Source organism: Pleurodeles waltl, chromosome 3_1 (genome assembly GCF_031143425.1).
Source record: "Pleurodeles waltl isolate 20211129_DDA chromosome 3_1, aPleWal1.hap1.20221129, whole genome shotgun sequence".
NCBI classification, from domain to species: Eukaryota; Metazoa; Chordata; class Amphibia; order Caudata; family Salamandridae; genus Pleurodeles; species Pleurodeles waltl.
The window spans coordinates 940759382-940780764 of NC_090440.1; the positions used below are offsets into that span (position 1 = coordinate 940759382).

General features: G+C 44.6%; 1 protein-coding gene across 1 annotated transcript in view; it reads left to right on the forward strand.

Annotated features, from left to right (window-relative positions):
* Positions 1-11800: 11800 nt before the first annotated feature.
* Positions 11801-21383, forward strand: part of CNR2 (cannabinoid receptor 2) — a 95593-nt gene continuing 86010 nt past the window's right edge. Inside the window, exon 1 of the mRNA XM_069223959.1 lies at positions 11801-12963. The gene's annotated coding sequence lies outside the window, so the exon portion shown is untranslated. The remainder of the gene's footprint in view (positions 12964-21383) is intronic.

A 21383-nucleotide genomic window follows, 5' to 3' on the forward strand; every position in this document is an offset into this window, starting at 1 on the left:
GCCATTTAGAGCCTGCAGTCTGTCTCTGGGTAACATGACTGGGTGTAGCTGAGAGAGGGCTTTGTGTATTCCTCCTAGAGAGTCACACACAATAGAGATCTTATGTGTCCCTGGATGGGCCATCGGTGGCAAGATAGGAGAGTGGAGCTGGGTACTGCCTTACTTGCACTTCAAAAGGCTGTGTCCTGCCTCCACACAAAGGGCTGCATACCCCGTGCAGTTAGTCTGGAGCCAGGACAGGGAAAGCAGGATGCCTGGGGACTACAAAGGGTTTCCCTAGAAGCTTTTTCCACTTCAAGGGATGGCTGGCTATAAATATTGGACCCCAGACACCACCTATTCAGTACACTTCTGGAACTGTGGATAATCTGCTAGGAAGGAAGACTGCTGTGCTGTTGAAAGGACTGCCACTCTGCTGGGCTGCTGCTCTGGAGGACTGCTGCCTTGCTGTGCTGATCTGCTGCCACCTGCCCTCTTGCCTAGGTGAGAATGACTGGACAGACCTGCATTTGTTGAACCCAGGACCCCAGAGTGATTCCAAGGGCTATATGACTGGTGTCCTGATGGGACAGAAGGCTCCAACAACCGTGGGCCCAGCACTTGGACTCTGCCATCTCTGAGTCCTACCCTGCTAGTGGTATCACCATAATCCTGGACCCTTGGAAGTAGGCCTAAAGGTGCATTGCCAGCCAATTTGTGGACCCAGCAGTACCAGCACATTTCCTCTGCTGAGCAGCAAAATCCCAAGCAGAACCAACAAATTGCCTCTGCTGTGACAGTTCTCCTGACGCAAGGACTTCACCTTGACCTCGCAGCTCATATCAGAACCGTGGCTGCATGAAGCTTTACTGATGCAGGCCCTCGCATTGCAAATCTCTCATTGACAGCAGCCTCAATGATGATGCAGGTTCTAGCATCACAACCAGAACCAACGCATCACCTTGAATGCGAGACGCATCCTTGATGCTGGACTTCGCATCACAGGCCCTCTTCAATGAGATCATCGACGTTGACACAGGACCTCACATCGCAGCTCTGCAGCTCCTCAGAACTGAGACATTGCCTCGTCTGTGCAATTCATCCTCGGTGTGGGACCTCACAACGTTCTGCAATGCGGATTTAAGGTACTCTTGTTCAGCAGGCCCCACTGGGTCCATGTAACTGGCCCATACTTCACTGTGTTCAGCATGAACTTGTGACTTTGTCCCTGTCCAGTGAAACCAGACAGCAACGGTTTGCGCTTTGTGCTTTTTGGTGGTATTTTCACTAAATTCTGTAAAATTGCATATCTCCAGTTCTACTGATTAGATTTTTGTTGTTCTGGTCTTGATGTATTTATTTATTAAAATGCACCCTGTTTTTCTAAGTTGGTGTAGAATGCTTCCTGTGTTGAGTTATCACTTTAGTACTGTTTGAAGTGCTACATAAATACTTTAATAATTGCCCATAAATTAAGCCTGGCAGCTCTACCAGGGGTTTGAACACAGAATAATGTAGGGATTGTGTGTATCACACCATCAACCAGTTACCCAATTTTTCCACAGAAAGGTATCACAGTGTTGACTTAACTAGTGGATGTTAGACCCAGGGTTATATTAAGGTTTGATAAACTCCATTCAACAATAAAAATGGGCTGATGCAATTTAAATAGCTACATCAATTTTAATGCACCTCTGCCAAACAAATGGCTAATGTTAACACAAAAGGAATGACAAATGAATGATCTGTTTAGGAAGAGAAGTAGAGTTTATAGATTTAGTTTGGTACCGTTTGACTGTTAGGCAGTATTCAAATTGGGATAAAGTGTTTCTATCCTTGAGGAAGATAAAGTCTTCGGTTGCTCACTCTAATGGAATGCATAACTGAGATACCAACGAAAAGTAGGTGGCTTGTGACTATGGCATTACTGTTAGTGAAGAGTAGTAATGCGATGGATAAATAGCCTTTCCTAGTTATATAAGGTTCCATTGCACTAGGGATACATTGCACTGATTTGTACCTGGAACTGGTGTGAGAACACAAACATAAATGTGTGAGTAAATTAACCTTTACTATGATGCTGATCAATGTTCCCTCCAACTGAATTCGTTCCTATGCAGCTAGAGACCCTTTACGTGCACGAGTCCCCTGGCCATGTGCAACATTTCTTCAGATAAGTTAGCGGTAGGTTTGAGAGCAAGAAAGGGGTGGTCCTGCTAGGCATGCCTATTCTTCAGTCAAATGGTACAAGTGTAAGGTTTTTTACCAAAAGTTTAAAAAATATGTTTTTGTACACAAATATCTTAATGCATCACAAAACAAGCACAACTATTGTCTAGATTGCAAGCCTTTTTAATTCTCAGGATGCTTTGGAGCTTCACATCCAATACATGAGACTTTTTTTTCTTATAGCAATAAATCAGTAACCAAATCGAACAGTTTTCCACTGTGGCATGCTAAAAGCCAAGAAAATTAAATAAATGCAGAAAATACAAACAAATACAGCAGAAGTAACAAAGCCTTTTTGACATAGCCCACAACTTCATGCATCAAATCTAGGCACCTTTCCTGTGTAGATTATTTAGTGTGATAGATTAAAGGACTTTGACCATCATGCCCTTTATGAAGTGCCTAGATATTAGGCATTTACCAATGCTGAGGACTTGGCCTGAAACTTTAAATTAATGGCAGTGTTTCACAGCACCCTAAGGCCGTACCACTGGCAATTCAGTGCTAAGTATATTCTTTTAACATACATAACACATGGAAGCATTGACTTCTGGAAGTGGTATTAGGGAGAAGTTTCAGAATTGACAGCTGGGTGCAGAAATCTCATGTCTCCATTATTTAAACAGTTTCTCTAGTTAAAAATGTAATCTCAATAGGAGTGAAACTGTGTTGATAACGATTTAAAAAGGCTTTAACTGCAATTAAGTACCTCAATTGAAGAAGAAATATTATTGTCAGTCTGTTAGAAATAGCTAATGTCAATGCTGGACTCCTTAAAATGAAAGATATTACTAATTAAAACAAGTGGTCATTAAAAGATACTCTTCCTAAATAAACTGGAAAAATTGTGATACTCTTATCTGCCGTGGGTAAGATACAGGTTGGTGGTCTGTAAGTGCCAATTCATAACTACTAATTTAGCAAAGGAGTAAGGAAATGAGGAGACTTGCTCAAGAGTTGGCAGGATGACTTGTGAGAGGGGACACTGATCCTTGAAACTGGTGAGCCATAGTCCAAGTTCTAACCACTTGGCCTCGCAGTACCCTCTCAATTAAAAAGAATTGTGCGCTTTCAAAGTAGAATGCCACACTATTTATAATTTTTGGGAATTAATTTCCACTTTTACAGGGCTGCATTATGAGTTGCCTGTCATTTTAATTAGAAATACTGCATCTGGTGTATAAAGATAGCACAGGTGCATTAATTACTGGGTGTGGAATTATCTCCGCATGCAGAGTCCTGCAGCACAGAACTGGGAACACTGTGATAATATCCCATGTTTCCCTTATTCTGAGCTGCAAAATTATAAATTTGCTGTATTTTCCCTGCACAAATTATGTTAGACTTTACCCATCCAAATTTGTGCAGGAATTCCTTTTACTTTGTCAATATTTGGACAACTGTATACCTTCTTCACATGCATTTGCACAGAATCACAGTTGCAACTGGAATGTGTGAGCATTGAGCTATGGGCATGGGCAGTGCAGGGGCCCCCCTGTGGCACCCTGCACCTGTTCTCTGCCAGCCTTTTCATGGTGGTGAAACCACCATGAAATAGCTGGCAGACAACCAGGTTGCAATCAGGAGAGCGGCGCTGAGTTCCAACCTGAATCGCTGTCAGCCTGGAAACATTGTTCCTGGCGGAGACGGCGGTCGTTTGGCAGTCTGTTTGCCTAATTCTTAATTTGGCGGTCAGGACCGCCAAACCGGTGGCGATCATGACCGCCACTGCGAGTCTGGCAGTCTATTGAATGCCAGATTCGTAATAAGGCCCTTAGTCATATTTTTGAAGTCATGCAAACCCACTTTGTGCGGCTTTGAATGGCTTCAAAAATATGGAGTAAGGCAACGCAGCACAAATTACTTAATTGTCTTACTCTGCCTTGGGTAGGTATTCCATGGGTGTTGCAGTGTGTGTACCTACTCAACTCCCATGGATTTTAATCATTCCTTGGACTTGTTAATCTGGGGATGTGCTAAAATGTTACACCTACCCAGGTGGGGTGTAAGAAGGAGAAATATCTTTGAATCTCATCGTTTTTTACTCTTTCTATGTCAGCTGTATTCTGCAGCACACAAAGTAATAGAATAAAAGCCTCTCAGGATTAATTTTGTGCAGGAAGTTATCCCTTCCTGCACAAAAACAATCCTGCACACAACACAGGCACCCTTGCTCCATGATGCCAGTGCAGGGGGAAAGGACAGGAATATGCCCTATTGGATAAATACTGCACATTCCTTCCCTTTCCCTGTGACGTAGGGCAATGCGGCAAGGTGATTTGCTGCCCTGCGCCACCACACTCACAAATATGCCCCTAAGTGCACGGAAGTGCCCCAAAGGTGCCCACTTAAAGGGAACAAAAATGCTGACCCTCGCAATAGCTCGAGGACATGTGCCACCGTGCTGTAATAATACATATATTAGGAGACAGGCTGAGATAAACAGATTGGATGTTGGGCTCGGAACGGCCATCTCAACAAGTGTTCAGAGTTTCAAATGCTCACTGTGGAAATAGGATAATTAATTTACAACACGGAAGTAAATATTTTATTAGCAAAGCGGAATATGCACCATTTAGAATGATTTGGAGACTAAGGTCAGCAAATCTGATGTGTTGATTGGTTTTCTTTGATGTGTGTGTGTTGTATATGTGTTGTCTGTTTGTGTCAGGTCAGAGAGAAGGGCAAAACATATCTTGCCCTCTGACTTTGATTGTGAAACATATCTGCTACTTTGCCGGTGCCCTGACATGGGACCTCATTCACAGACGTTAGTTTTCCTGGTTCAGTTCGTGCAAGCTAACAGTGGTTTGTGTATGCAAAGTCGACACATATTTTGACTGATGTTGCTTCAGCTAAAAGGTTATTTCTCTTAAATGCCCAGTGTATGTGGGGGGGGGGGGGGGGGGGTTGGTGGGGGGGGATACTGAAAGAGGCTTCTGAAATGTGTATTGTTTCATGCTGGCGAAATTCGAAAGGAACAGGAAATGTTGCTTCTATGTTTCCTAATACCTCTAGTGGAGGCATGGTTTTCAGTCCTGTGGTGCAAACACGAGTTCTCAGCGCCTTAGCTCCACCTGCTCCATAGATAGCTTAATGGAAGAAAGTATAAAACTCCCTGGTGACAGGGCCGGGCAGACAGAAGACAGGTTTGGTAAACATGCTGTTACTCAAGGAACCCATTTTAGGCTTGCAGTTATGAGGGAGATTTTCAACGAAATTTTCCACGCGAACCTAATATCATGGTGCTTAGATTCATAAGTTATAGATGTGAGATGAGCAATGTTTGAGGCACATCTTGTATTCACTCATCTTATTCTTAATTGTTTGGAAATTCCTTCTTAAGAAGAATAGTACACAATAAAGTCTGCCTGTTAGAGATTCTCTGACAAGTTTGTTGGATTCAAAGGACCCTTAACTCTCATGATTACAACTCGGAGGGGTGGCCTGTCTGTTTACCTTTTCTCACTAAAGGTTGCAATTTCCTCCAAGGGCTAGGGAAAATACATAGTTGTGGCCCCACCCCATCTAATTATTGTGGTGCTCACAAAATTATAGGATAGCCAAAGGCCATAGCTCTGGGATTGGCCACTGATTTCATCGTGACAGGAGACTTGTCACAGAGTTTTATTTGAGTCACATTTTGCAAGATTATGTACGAACACTGACCGCATTCCTTTATGCCCTGATGCACAGTCTGATGCCCATTTTAGGGGATCAAGGAAGTTGCAAGAAATGAATTCGCTCTAACCCATTTTAATTACTAATAGATTTAAATCATTACCTAAGGCCAAGGCGTCATTTTTGAAAGTGAATCAAAGACTTCAATGTCTCCCCTCTTCTCCCTTTACAGCTGTGTCATGAATCCACCATTTTTGCAGCTTGAAACGGGATACGTGCCCTGGGGAGTTCTGTGTAATATCAAATATTTACCTTTTTGTTCATGACTTCTTTGGGGACAAATGGGACAACACACCACGAAAAAGGAAGGAAGGAAGGAAGGAAGGGATGGAGAGAACGATGGAAGTAGGGATGGATGGAGATAAGGCTGAATTGATGGATAGTTGGACGGAGAGGAGGATAAATGGAGAGAAGGGTGGAATGAAGAGTTGTTGGACAAACAATAGGTGGAGAGAAGAATGGATGGATCCATTCACAGAAGAGTGGATGGATGAGAGAAGGATAGGCGGATGAAGAGAAGAATAAGTGGATGTGAGAAGGCTGGGTAGGAAGGATGGATGGAGAAATGCATGGATGATGAAGAGAATGCAGGAAGGATGGAAGGAAAACACGTATGGAGAGAAATGTGGAGCACGATGGAGGAAAGGATAAAAGAAGGAAGGTAGACCAAAGAATGGATGGATGAGAGAATTATGGATAGAGAGAAGAGAGGAAAATAACAATTATAAAGGATGATTAACAGACAGGAAGAAAGTCGGAGTAAATGATGGATGATGGTAAAAAGAAAGAGATGCAGAGATGATGGATAAAAACGACAGAATGAAATATAAGAGAATGAAGGAAAAATGGGAAAACAACAGAAGTAAGGATGAAAAGAATGGAAATGATGGAACGGGAAGAGAAGAGAAAGAGGGAATGAAGAGTACAAGGGGAGAAGAGACAGAATGAAGGTAGGAAATGAGAAAATAACGTAATGGAGTCAAGAAAGAAAATGTGGTGGAAACATATAAATGCAAGGAAGAACATGCAGAGGAAGAGAAGAAAAACGGAAGGAATGACGGAATGATGGAAATGTAAGAGATAAAGAAGAAAACAGATAAACAGAAGTTAAGATGGAAATAAAGACTGAAAGTCGAAACAAAACAAAAATATGGAAAGAAAAGGAAAGAAAGATGACATAAGAGACTGCAGAAGAACGATGGAAAGGAAAATGAAAAGGAGGAAAGAAAACAGTAAGAAATAAATATGGAAAGATTGGTGCAAGATCAGAGAGAAATGGAACACAGAAAATACAGATAAGCCTTCTTGTGCACTTGAGAGCCCCTTTTAAACTGCCTGCAAGACCTATTGCACTTTAACCAATGTATTTGAAAATTGTTATGTACAAATGTACCCTGTGACACTATGGTCCATATTTATGGGAAAATGATGGAGCGCAACGTTGTGCCAAATTTGGCAGTGCTGCGCTCTGTCATTTTCACAATGCAGGGATGCGCCTTATTTAAGTGACTACGGCGCACCCCTGTGTTGTCCCCTGCACTGGCGCTAAATTTAGCTGCCAACGCAACACAGGCATTCTGCACCATCATTCAAGGTGTCTCATCCAGCACATAAACAATCACTAATGCCACTTTGGCACTTCTGTGTTTTGCAGAATGCAGCACACACAGAAGTGCCAAAGCGTCATTTTCAAATTATTGTTTATGTGCAGGAAGGTGCACCTTCCTGCACATAAACAATAATTTCTGGTACTTTGCTCTTTCTATGCATGCTGCAAAATACAGCACTCATAGAAAAAGCAAAAACCGAGGAGGAATAAACATATTCCTCGTCGTTGTGCCTTGCTAACGCCACTCCTGGGGGTGGAGTTAGATTTTGGCGCTGCCTCACGTTTACGAAATCTTGTAAATCTGAGGCAGCGTCAAAATGCAATGGGTGTTGCTGTGGCACCCCACACAGCAACACCCATTGCACGCCCCTCTGATGCAGATAACTGCATCAGAGGGGCCCATGTTTACAAGGAGGTATAACACCACAAAAAAGTGGCGTTACACCTCCTTATAAATATGGAGCAGAGGTTAGCGCCACTGGAGCGCTACATTAAGTGACGCTCCAGTAGCGCTAGGTGCTCATAAATATGCCCCAATGTTTTCAAACATCAACATCACCTCAACATCACTGAAGGAGGGTAGCCATAATGATGGGTTTGATTATTCCATCAGTGCTCATATAGAACACTGTGGATGTATTTGTCTTTTAGACAAATGCTTGGTGAATTAAGGCGTAAACTGCACTACATAGCCACATTCTTTTCAGAAATGTCTGAATTAGTGTCAGGCTTGTGTCACTTGGTCGTTCAGTGCTATATGGGATATGGTTGAAGGGGGGGTACTTATCTGGCTATTTCCTTGTCCCTGCCTGCTACAAGGTTCTCTAGAGCACACAGCGTTCACCCACTTTGAGCTCCTTTGTGAATATCGATATTGATGTGCATGTGACCTCCTCTTTAGTTGCTTTAAGTCAAGGCCCGTGTCAATTCCCTGCCCCTCTAATCTCAAGTGCCTCCACAGAAAAGTGAGCTACTCCCCTTCAGAGTCTTACCAGCACTTAATGAAAACAAAAAAATGAACAAAATAAAATGCACTTTATTCGACTGGGGATTCACCACTGATGTCCATAGCTGTCTATGTTTCCATAAATTCACCAATGCCCAGGGTTTCTGAGCCTCTATCCCTGGTACTCAGCAGGCCACCTGTTGTCTGGAGGTGGATGGCTGAGGCAAGGGTGGTCAATGAATTCAATTTTAATCTTGCATAACTATAGCACTACTGTAGGTAATATCGTTAGATGATATCTCCTTCCACTATCATTAGCACCCACTTTTGTATTTTCATTAATGCTAATATTTGTTATTGACTGTGCAGACAATCGGTGAAAGACATGGATGTAATGTGTTTTTTTTTTATAGAAGTTTATTCTCTGGCAAGTCTTGCCAGAATCAGACAACCATCCGAAAGCAGCATCTCTATGCACGCATACGGAGGTTGCAGCCAGTGAGCCCACTAGGCGACGCTCTGAAGTCCAGAGCTAGTCCATGCCGGTGTCAGGAACATTAAAAAACATGCTGTGACATTTGTACAGTAAACCAAGCAGAGGTTGTGGTGTCTCGACGCTAAATAGCTGTGTTTTATTCGATAAACAACAGCACACGACTCCCTTTTAAGTCTGTCTAGAAGGAACTTGCAAACATGGCAACAAGAGATGGTTTCACAAGAAGAGCAACGTCACATTACAGGAAGCCACGAAGGACAACTTTCCTCACAATAGGAAGTTGTCTGATGGAGCACGATTCTCATGTGCATGCAAGCCTGGACATGCAAATTACATAATACAAATGACGTTCATAAAAAAAACATTAGGACATTAAGACAAAGCCAGAAGTATTTGTTTTCTTTGACGATTCTTTTCATATTTGAAAATTCCGTGCTTTTCTTGTATCGACTTCTACCTTTCACCAATAACGCATTCCCACGTTTATTAGACTGCACACCTTGCTCATACTCAAGGGTCTACTCTGTGTGCCAGATCTCTCACCTCTGCGCCAAGGCACTCAACCTAGCAGAGTGACAGTCCACCGACATGATATGAAATACTTTGGAGGGTAACGGCAGGAAAATGCATAAACATCATTTCATCAAATTGTCAGGAGTGGTAAAGTGATATAACACGACCTTTGACCCTAGGTAACATCTGAGTCCACCTCTCACCGTAAGTTCTCCCGAAGGGTAAACGGAACAGCACTGAGATCAAGCTAAACTCTCGCCATGCTAAACTCACACATTGCTGGAATAGTATAAAAAAAAACAAGCAATTGCAATGCAACGGGTCTCGCGTTTCTCGCATTAGAGTAATTAGCGTTGTAAACTCCTAACCTGACTTTTCTTTCCACATAAACTACTAATGAAAAATAAAGCAGTTTCAAGTATGCGAGCCGATGGTCGCTATGAGATGCAAAGCACTAGACTCCTGCCCAACGAGATTGCCCTGCGCAGGAAATTAAAAGAAAAAGTAGTCCACAAACCAGCTAAAAACACGGAGCCTCGTATGTTTTCAGTAGTTTATCGGTGCGCTGGAGGAGGGCTAAACACATGAAAAGGCATGACATATGCATGCCTTTCACAAATGGAATCAATTGATTTTTAAAAGGCAAGCCCATACACTAATGAAAGTGACAGGCATGACGGGCGTGGTTAGAAGCACACATAGAGATTACAACATGGTCTAGAGCACTTGTGCGCACTCGACCCTAATGATGCTACTCCACAATGCGAAGAGGCCTCTATAGAGAAAAGCCCTGCACCATTTTTACACCTGCATGGAGTAGGCGGTAAAATTCTGACACATTGAAGACGCAAAATGATACAGTGAAATGTAAATTTCACTGCGTCAGTTCTGCGTGGCTTTCCCCGCGAAAATGCCTAACCTGCACATATTATACCTAACGCTAGTATAATGTGACACAGGACTTTACAAATTGACGCATTGGGCCCAATGTGCCAATTTGTAAATCTGGAGCAGTGCCAAGCGTTTCTAGAGCTACTGCTGCGTCAATATAAAATTATGCAATGGTGGTGCAAAGGTCTATGTAAATGAAGCCCTGTTTTTTTTTAAAGAGCTACGAGACTCTAAACAAATTAGGTTTTGATTTTAAGAGCTACATTTGTTTTATTACGTTCTGCATTCACAAGTATTACTAGCGCACCCAAGAATGTCACATAAGGCATTAATAAATGGAATGTATATATGATTAATAGGCAGAGAAGGCCCAAACTGGTTTAAGGACAAACATAAATATTACGTAACAAGGTAGTTTCTGCATTTAACAACGTATCAGAGCAGAAAAAGGGCCAATAAGGCATTTTCAGTTACACACATTGATTCTGAAAGGACACTACTATTGTGTACCATGAGTTGTCACCAAAGAAAGCATTATGTCCACGAAGTTTAACCTATAAGCATTGCGCTCCTTCGATCATTACTAGACACAACCATAAGAGTAGGTGACCTCCTAGAAGAGCCTGGAGGTAAAGCCCAAGTGGCCAATCCTGCCTGCCTGTCAGCCACACTCCACCCTTGGCTTAAAAGAGAGGTCTGATGCGTGAATACTTTGGACTCTTCTGTCTCTGCGTGTGTAGCGGAGAGAGGGAAGCAGAAGCCAGTAGAAAGCAGGGGTCTGAGTCGTACGAACCATGCCACCACGTCTGATCTGATTCACTCTGAGTTCCCATCCCTTCCACTACGCTAAGGAAAAAACAGCACTTAACACGAAGGAGGGCGTGGATTGAGACCTCAGCCTTGGCTCTTTCTGATACTTTCTGTGCCCCAACATGGCCGATTGACATTAACAATGACATTTTAACCACCAAATAAAGTGCGTCGACCATTTTCACGGGTATTAGCAAAATGTGTACGTCAGCAGCTGGATGAAGTCCAAGCGCGGCGTAAATCCCTTCAGCGGTTTTAGTTTAGCGGTGATTAATAGTTCCTATGCAAGCTAATATGGAAAAACACCTCATTTTTACCCCCTTTAATTTTACCCCCCTTTAAATATTTTTTAAATTGGAATGCAGGACCTTATTTGCATACACTAAGGGAGCACCACATCTAATGAGCTCTGTCCTTGGGAGCCAAAGGTATAGGCAAATGAAAAAAGCCTTTTCGAAGGAAAGTGCAGCTGAATGGAGGGGCCCGCGGAGAGAGAGACTCAGTCTAGTCTCTCCGCGGGTGCTTTCGGGAGAAAGGAAGTGACGGAAAAGGATGGGATTGGAAGGTAAATAAGTGTGGGTGGGATTAGGGAGGGGGGTTTAAAAAGGGCTCTAAAGGGAGGGACCGGCCTTTTCCCGCACCGCTCATTGCGCGGGCAGGAATTTGGTCGGTCCCGCTGGAGGGCTTGGGTTTTCAAGTTTTAGGCAAGTGTGCACTTTTTCACTGCGGTGTGCCTTCGGCGTCAGGGCAACCAGCCACGCTTCGCCTCTTAGGCGAAGCCGGCCCTGCTGATTTGCTCAGGCCTGGTGTTCTTGACCAGGCCTGGGGCAGCATGGTGCGAATAACACGTGGTGCGTCGGGCTTGGTAGCAGCTGTTGTAGCCGCGTGTAATTCTCCTGAGAAGCCCAAAAAGAAGAAACCGTCGGGGGGAAGGGGGGAGCGGGCGCACTGCGCGTCCACCCCTCAAGGGCCCCATACATCCCAGGATCTGTACAGGTGGTGGGGAGACGGCAGCTACTTCAGGGGGCGGGCCCCTAAGGATCAGAGTATTTTAGGCCCTGAAGGGCTGAAAATAGCCACTGGGCCCCTTGAGGAAACAGAGACTGGGGTCCAGGAAATAGCAGAGCCCAGTACTAGTCTGCTGCCTTTGGACCTTTCCTTGCTCAAAAGTGGGCTATTTGTTGGCAAGAGTTGGGGGCCACAAATTAAGAAAAAAGGTAGGAGTGCCAATAAGACTGGGGGTGGGCCAGCTAAAGCCAAAGGACAGGAGAGTGTTGGAGGGACTGTACCCATGGAGGCAGGCAGTGGGCATACAGGGCAGGCTGTGGGTGGGTTGGTACCCGGGAACTGCAGAGTGATGGATGCCGCTGGGTAAAGGGATGATGTTCTTACTAGGAGAAGCAACACCTCGCAATGATTTAACCTACAATCTGTACATAAATATAACAATAGTTTAATAGTTTAGCCATCAACAAACAAACTGAGTTAAACATCCTCAAGCTACATTTCTTTCATCTTACGATTGATCTCATTCTCACAGAAAAAATAACAAGCGATGAGCAAAGAGGAAGTTGTGACAAAAGTGAATGCGTGGTTATTTCTGCAAACTTCGACGACATCCTGTGTTAGGCGTTTTGTCGCACAGTATAGTGGGATGTGAAAACAAACTTGCAATAGGAGATCCCTTCGCCATTGTGAGGGGGAAGGGAGCGATCACATTTTCTGTCCTTAGCAGACGAAATCTCGGAGAAGGACGAACAAAGAACATGTATGCTGCGCCATGTATCTGAAGAGCAGGTACCGGAAAGAGTGAGTATTGCTATTCACACCATTACATTTTGTGTTTTAACTTTAGAAAAATTTGAACTCACAACTAAATGTTTAGTGAAATGTATTTGTTTCTACTTCTTTAATGAACAACTGTTTATTTTGGTGTACCACATTAGAGGTGCGTTGCTCCAAAGTATTTTCATATATAGTGGCCATGATGTTTGATGTCGTTATTAGGATGCCTTCAAAAACACAAGAGCTTCTTTGAAATTGTGTCTCTGAACTCGTACAGTTAAAATATATGTACAGCATTAAAGGGAATGTACTCACTGTTTTTCTATTAAGAAGGCACACTAGAGCCTAACCGAACACTTAATAAAATGATTTCTCTTTTGTGCCAGTGTGTTTTCAACAAGAAAATATTTCTTGGAGAAACATATCTACGGTCCGCCGCTGACAACAGGCCCAGGTTGAGGCTTGGAGTCTATGAAATGTTTTAAAGCTCATATGTCATGACGTAGGTCTAGCTGCATGGGGCGTATCTAAGTCAGTGAGAAATAAGGAGAGCGCCACAAGCAAAGTTAGGGGAGTAAATCTGTAGGAATTAGGAGAGGTAGAGGTCTGCAAGAATGGTAGGGGTACCAGAACGATGGGGAAAGCCCGTTTAAGGTATCTCAGCTTTAAGATACAGTATAAAAAAGAGCTGTAAAACAACTTAGTAAATACTTCTCTGAGTTGAGAACATGTCACGGGCTCTGACACCAGGCGTTTATGGGCTTCAGTCTCGAAGAGGTAGGTCAAGAAGCACAGTGTCTGCTGCAGTATTCTGCTCCTCACTAAACACTTACAAGTTACAGGTTCCAGCGCACGTACAATAGCTTCGTGGTCTAATGTATTCGTTGCATGGTGTGTGTGTGTTTCTGTGTGTATGTGTGCGCACTAACTCCAGGAAGCAACAGGATTGCTTTAGAGCGAAGCATCTCTGGGTTTATAGTATTGTTTTAGCATCCACTGGAGTTAGTGGGTGGGAGGGTAAAGGCTACCGTGGTTATGCCCCGGGGAACATGGAGAGATTAAGTTCCAGCAGCACAACACATCTGGGATTACTATATGAAAAAGGCAATAGCAGTTCACAGCAGGTGACTTTCTTATGGACACCACTACACCAAAACTCCACAACCTCGTGACTTCTAATGCAATGTCACTATAGTTTCCTTTCGAGATGAACGCTGCTGAAATATTTCAGAAGACAGTGTAGCAAGATAGGCCGTTTGAAATAGCAAAAGGATGATGACAAAATGGATCAGCTTACAATGTGTCCCTGCACCCATGCTCCTGACTCTACCACATCTATTGACACCTGACTCTATTGACGCCACTGATTCCTGACCCTTCTCTCCATTCCTTATTCCACTTGCCTAACTCCATTGATTCCTGGCTCCTCTCTCCTGACTTCACTGAGTCCTAGGGACATATTTATACTTTTTGGTGCAAAACTGCACTAACGCAGTTTTGCATCAAAAGGTTTTGCACCGGCTTGCACCATTCTTGAGCACCAGCCATATTTATCAATCAATCAATCAATCAAAGGCATTTGTATAGCGCACTGCTCACCCGGAGGGTCTCAAGGCGCTGGGGGAGGGGGGGGGAGAACGCTACTGCTCGAATAGCCAGGTCTTGAGTTGCTTCCTGAAGGCGAGATGGTCTTGCGTTGTCCGGAGGTGGACGGGGAGGGAGTTCCATGTCTTGGCTGCCAGGTAGGAGAAGGATCTTCCTCCGGCGGTGGCTCTGCGGATGCGGGGATGGTGGCGAGGCTGGCGGAGCGGAGCTGGCGGGTGGGCTTGTGGAAGGTCAGGCGGCTGTTGAAGAACTTGGGGCCCAGGTCGTGGAGGGCCTTGTGTGCGTGGGTGAGGAGTCGGAACGTGATTCTTTTGTTGACGGGGAGCCAGTGCAGGTCTCTCAGGTGTCCGGAGATGTGGCTGTGTCGGGGGATGTCCAGGATGAGTCGTGCTGAGGCTTTCTGGATCCGTTGGAGTTTCTTCTGGAGTTTGGCGGCGGTGCCGGCGTAGAGGGCGTTCCCGTAGTCCAGCCGACTGGTGACGAGGGCCTGGGTGACCGTTTTCCTGGTCTGGGTGGGGATCCACCGGAAGATCTTTCGAAGCATGCGCAGGGTGTTGAAGCATGAAGACGAGACGGCGTTGACTTGTCTGGTCATCGAGAGGGAGGAGTCCAGGATGAAGCCTAGGTTGCGTGCGTGGTCCGTTGGCTTGGGGGTGGCTCCCAGGGCGGGGGGCCACCAGGAGTCGTCCCAGGCGGAGGGTGATGATCCCAGGATGAGGACCTCCGTCTTGTCTGAGTTCAGTTTCAGGCGGCTGTTCTTCATCCATTCGGCGACGTCTTTCATCCCTTCGTGTAGGCTGGCTCTGGCGGCGTCCGGGTCGCTGGTGAGGGAGAGGATCAGCTGGGTGTCGTCGGCGTAGGTGATGATCTTGAGGTTGTGTTGACGTGCGATGGTTGCGAGGGGGCTCATGTAGACGTTGAAGAGGGTGGGGCTGAGCGATGACCCTTGTGGAACGCCGCAGATGACTTCAGTGGCCGCTGACCGGAACGGGGGGAGGCGGACTCTCTGGGTTCTTCCGGCGAGGAATGAGGTGATCCACTCCAGGGCCTTCTCCTGGATGCCGGTGTTGTTCAGGCGCTGTACCAGGGTGCGGTGGCAGACAGTGTCGAACGCTGCGGAGAGGTCCAGGAGGATGAGGGCCGCAGTTTCCCCATTGTCCATTAGGGATCTGATGTCGTCTGTGGCTGCGATGAGGGGGGTCTCCGTGCTGTGGTTGGCTCGGAAGCCGGATTGCGAGTGGTCGAGGGATTCGTTGGTCTCGAGGAAGGCGGCTAGCTGTCTGTTGACGGTCTTCTCGATGACTTTGGCAGGAAACGGGAGGAGCGAGATGGGGCGGTAGTTCTTGAGGTCGGAGGGGTCTGCAGTTGGTTTCTTCAGCAGGGCACTGATCTTGGCGTGTTTCCAGCACTCCGGGAAGGTGGCGGTGTTGAAGGAGGCGTTGACGATGTCGCGGAGGTGGGGTGCGATTATGTGGTCGGCCGTGTTGAAGATGTGGTGTGGGCAGGGGTCCGTAGGGGATCCGGAGTGGATGGTGTTCATTGTGCGTGTTGTGTCTTCGGTGCTGACTGGGGTCCAGGTGCGAAGGGTGGCGGTGGGGGGCATCGGTTCGGTGGTGGGGTTCGTGGTTGGTGGGCCGAAGCTGTTGTGAATGTTGGCGATCTTGTCGTGGAAGAAGGCTGCGAGGGAGTCGCAGAGGTCTTGCGAGGGAGTGATGTAATTGTTTCCGGCGTCGGGGTTGGAGAGCTCTTTGACGATGCTGAAGAGTTCCTTGCTGTTGTGGGTGTTGTTGTCCAGTCGTTCCTTGAAGGCTGTCTTCTTTGTGGCGCGGATCAGTTGGTGGTGTTTGCGGGTGGCGTATTTATGGAATGGTGCAAGCTGGCACAATGAGTAGGTTAGCGTAAAAATAAATGACGTTAGCCGGGTGGGAGTGGGGGTATGGGAGAAGGAGGTTTTGCACCAAAAAATGATGTTAGGCATGTTAGAGTAAAAAAAAAGACTCTAACCAGCCTAGCATAATCTTCTGATGCAAAACCATCGATACAACCTGACTCCTGTCTTAGAAAAGACAGGAGTCATGCCCACCACCCCAATGGCCAGCACAGGTTACCAGGGTCCCCTGGGCATGGCCATTGCACCCTTTGCCATGGAGAGGGGTCCATTTCAGGTCCCCCATGGCACTTAACAACAAAAATACTTACCTGTACTTACCTATACTTCCCTGGGATGGGGTCCCCCATCCTCCACTGTCCCTCTGGTGTGGGTGGGGTGTCCCTGGAGCCTGGGGAGGGCACCTGTGGGCTTATTCCATGGTGTTCCTGACTCTTTCCCTCTGGCTCCTCTCTCTGACTTCCACTGATTCTAGACTCAGTTCTATCACTCTACCATCCTCACCCCACTCTCCATACTCTACTGCGCCGTGACTCCACTTCTGACTCTCATGTGCTCATTCTGCTGTCCATACTCTGAATTCTCCTCACTCAAGTTCTTTTAATTCTCCTGTCCCCTGTCATCTGCCCTGATTGATTGGTATGTAGCTTCCAAGGAAAACCATGTCATGTGTATCACTTCAGTATCACTTCAGTCAGTCCTAACAGTTTAGCCAAGATTATATTAAATTTTGGGAATGGTAATGTGTGTTTTTAACAGTGCAAGTGTGGGATCAAAAATACACATCAAGCAAACTGATGTTGGCTCTGAAGCCAAGTCTGGCTCATTCTGTCACATGATGTGGCAGCTAAGTTGGTGTCATACAATGAGAATAGAAATGAGACAGAATCACATCAAAGCCGCTTGCACAGCTTGCAGACATGAGCTTACCTGATACTGTTGATCGTCCTGCAGAATTGAAGAAGTCCGGGGAATATAAAGGAGTAAACCAGCCCTCTTCAAAATTCTGTTGGGACCTCGTGTCACCACAGCACTCATGCGGACATGATGGGGTTGGCACTGGCAGGAAATCAAAGTCGGCAACGCAGACCAGAGAATCGATTTGGGGTATGTTTGAATTTCCGAGTACTACCGCAAAAATGACTCAAGTTGGAACATGACTCCAGTGTTCCCCGTTCTTGGATGTTGAATCAGTGCGTCAGCAGTGTAACAATGGCCCACCAATGTGCAATTGGAAATGAGACATGTGTCCTCAGCCCTGTCAGCTGACAGACGTAGGCCACAGTCTCCCTCTACTAGCGAAGTTATGGAGCAACCCAGCACGCAGGTATGTGAGTCGACTAAGAGTTTATTAGGGTTGAGGGTGTCAAACGCAAACTTTCCCTGAAGATATGGTCCTGCTAACTCCCTCCCTTCCTCTCCCTTCCTTAAACCAACAGTCATCCCCTCCCCAAAAACTCCTGGCATGGTCTGATATCAAAGTTATAAATGTGACGTAAAAACTTTGACTGGTGAAGCCTGAGGTAAACACCCATATCAATGTAAAATTCACTCCGAAGGATACATTTATTCTGCACAGTAGGGGTCATGACATAACTATCAAAAGACCAGATGCTGCATGGACCTTCCCCACTCCCATTAAAATGTCTGTACATTCGACACAACTGGCTCTCCGCAGGGTGGGAGGTAGGCAGTGTTGCAAGATTGTCAATGGGCTGAGAGAGAGTAGTCGAGCCAGACTCATTGACAATCTTGTCCAGCTATTCCTTACAATGTTTTCATATCAAGGAATAACTTTCAAGCTCAAAGGCAACCACACACTAGCCCAATGTTGCCACTTCAGTAATTCATGTAAAGTATGACAGTATTTTCTCGAAAATATAATTCTCTTTCAAGAATTGAGGGCCAGATTTACAAGGATCTTGCTTCCATTAGCGCCACATTTGCGGCAAACCTTTTTACTGCAAATGTGATGCTAACAGGCCACTGCCATAGCGCCATATTTAAAAGGTGGCGCAAACTAGGTTTGCGCCACCTAGTAAACCCTTTGCACCACATCAAGCATAAAATATGCATGATGTATGCAAAGGGGTAGGTCCGCCGTTAGAGGGTCGCTGAAAATAGGGCAATGGAATCTACAAGATTCCATTGCACCATTTATAGTCTAATTTTTAACACCTGCTTAAAGCAGGCGTTAAAATGAGGCTCCCATTGATTTCAATGGGCCTCTTAACTCTATACTGGATTAGCTTCATTTTTTTACGCTTAGGAACTATGTTGCATTGTAAAGGATAGCCCAGAGAGGCAGCCCTTAGGAATGATTTAGAACTGGGCATGTTAAATGCGGCAAGAGATTGAAATAATGCCACAGTGGTACGCAACACCAACAGTGAGAGCTGTATAGCTTCCCTACATTCAGGATTTCCTTCTAATATGTTACCGCTCAGTGTCAGAAGAAAATGGCACAATGTTGAGGGAACAAGTTTATTGTGGAACTCTACAGCAGAGGGGGCAAAAAAGTGGTCACGGTACAGGAATTACTTTTACGGCCCACCACTTTCAAAAGCCACAGCCCACCCTGAATTTGTGGCTTTGCTAGGTCTCATGTATTACAATTAATTTTATTCCACTCTTTTAATGTGTAGTGCAAAGTCTACCTAGATGATTCTCACCAATAATTAGTAGTGTAACACAGCAAAAATCAAATGTTTTTGTGGGAGAATAAATCACTCTGGATGTGGTAGAGTCCCTGTATAAAGAAACATTAGATCTAATAAGGAAGAGAAGTTGTACAACATACCCATCGCTACTGACTTCTTTTAACACTTGTGATAACCATACCCAGGCCAACCAAAGACAAGACTGTAGATTAAAGGCAGTTGAATGTATTTTCTTTTGACACCAAACTTTTTAACAGAGCCCCAAACTAGGAAGGATGCCTACCAGCCCTCCCTGATAAGTCTGTATAGTCTGCCACAACTAGAACTAGTTACCTCCCATGAATTGTAAGATGTGTATAGTTAGATACAGGTATGAGCAAGGACTGGGCTGTCCAGATGGTCGAAGTTCTGCAGTGTATGTGAAGCCCCAAGAAGGGCTGTATCAATAAACACGTCTCCCAATTCTGGACTGCATTTATAAACCCTCTCAATTCTCCCAGACTAGGCATTGCAGGTAGGGGTGTGGAATTCTTGTAGCTTGACACCCAGGACATATTGTTTGAAGGATAAAGGACAACACTTTTTCAGGTTTATTTCATTCTTGGGACAAGTAGGCGCAACCCTCTGCAGCACAAACCCTTTGGCTGCCAGTTTGCAGTACCACAGTATGAAACGGGAAAGGGAATTGTCTGCAGTTGAAGTGATATGCGTGTCCATATGTTAATAATGTTTGAACTTGTATTTATGGTTCATTAATGCAAAGCCTTTATTATTAGGGTGATCGCACTAGAAAAATAATGTAAGACTGCATTACCGACAGTGCTTTCAGTAAACAAAGTATTATGCACATGTTTGCAATAACAATATGAGGCTAGGTACAAAGCTCAGCGAATGCTCTGTAATTAGATGCAGATAATTGCAGAAGCTTCAAAGCAATATTGATGATTCTTTGCTTTCAAAATAAAATGTTCACAAACAAATGCACCAATGAAAAAAATGATTTAACTACTGTGAAATTTTAGGTAGCATTGCTTTGAATCATCATTTAGTAAAATGTCTTCATGTATGCTAGTATTTCCAAAAACTATTCATTATGGAAAATCAGTGTAACCGGTTTCAACAAGGTTAAGGGAAACATGAAAATAAACAAGCATTGTCAAAGCCAGTAGGCCCGACATTGGTGGTCAGTCTTTTGGGTTTGTCAATGCGTGTCATGTTTTGATATGGCTTTTATAAAACTGTATAGTTGTGGGAGCTTCTGGGCTCTCACTATTGTAACAAGCATTGGCACAAAGCAAAAATACGTTTGGTCTTAAAAAGCATACATTTTCATAGTAGTTCCTGGCACTGAGCAAAACTACTTTGTGTGCTGATATGCTCCTTGTGAAAGAAACGATTGCAGTCATTCACAGTAAAGCCAACAGACAGGTGGATAGAGAAGGATTTTAATAAAAACAAAAGGTCTTGGTTAATGCCAGAACTAACGAGGGACCTAATTCTTAAATAAAGTACACCCATGATATGTGTTTCTACATTAGTGCAAATTTAAGTATTTTATAAATTCACAGAAGTAGACCAGGAAATTATACTCCTAGAAAATATTTTTGAACTGTATTTTAGCACAAGCAAATCAGCATGTTTATATTTACTCATGCGAAAATATGTTCAGCATTTACAAGCTCATTTTCCCTCCAACCACTGTTTCCCCCAGTGCTGGAAGGTGTTTTACTTCTTATCTTAGTCAGGAGTAAATTTCCAATCTTTCTCAGTATGGGAAAAGATTAGAGAAGAACGGGTGAAAACCCTTAAAATATGCAAGTTTGTAGGTTTGCACAGACTCAAAAGTGCATTCCAACTCTAGAAGTATTGCTTACCACTAACTCCAGCCCCAGTATGTAGATCTGCAGAAAGGTGGTAAAATAAGGACATTTCTAGTATTCAACCCCTTCTGTAGCATTAGTCTTGGCATAATCAGAGAGGCTATTATCAGACCTCTTGTATAATGAGATTGCTACCACAATTTGTTGCCGCACTACATGGCACCAAAGGGACAAGTAGATTTTTTTACAGGACAACTAGATTTATGAAGCAACTTGTCCCATCGACAAGTAGATATTTTGTTAAATTGCACACCCCTGTGCAGCCATGATGTTTTGTCTCCGATTCTGACTCACAACCTCTCAATATAATAGGATGAGATTATTAATGTTTAGCCCATAGATTTCGGCCTGATTTTGCAAGCTTATGACCTGGAAAGAGCCCTAAGCTTCACAAAGATGTTATGGTCACCG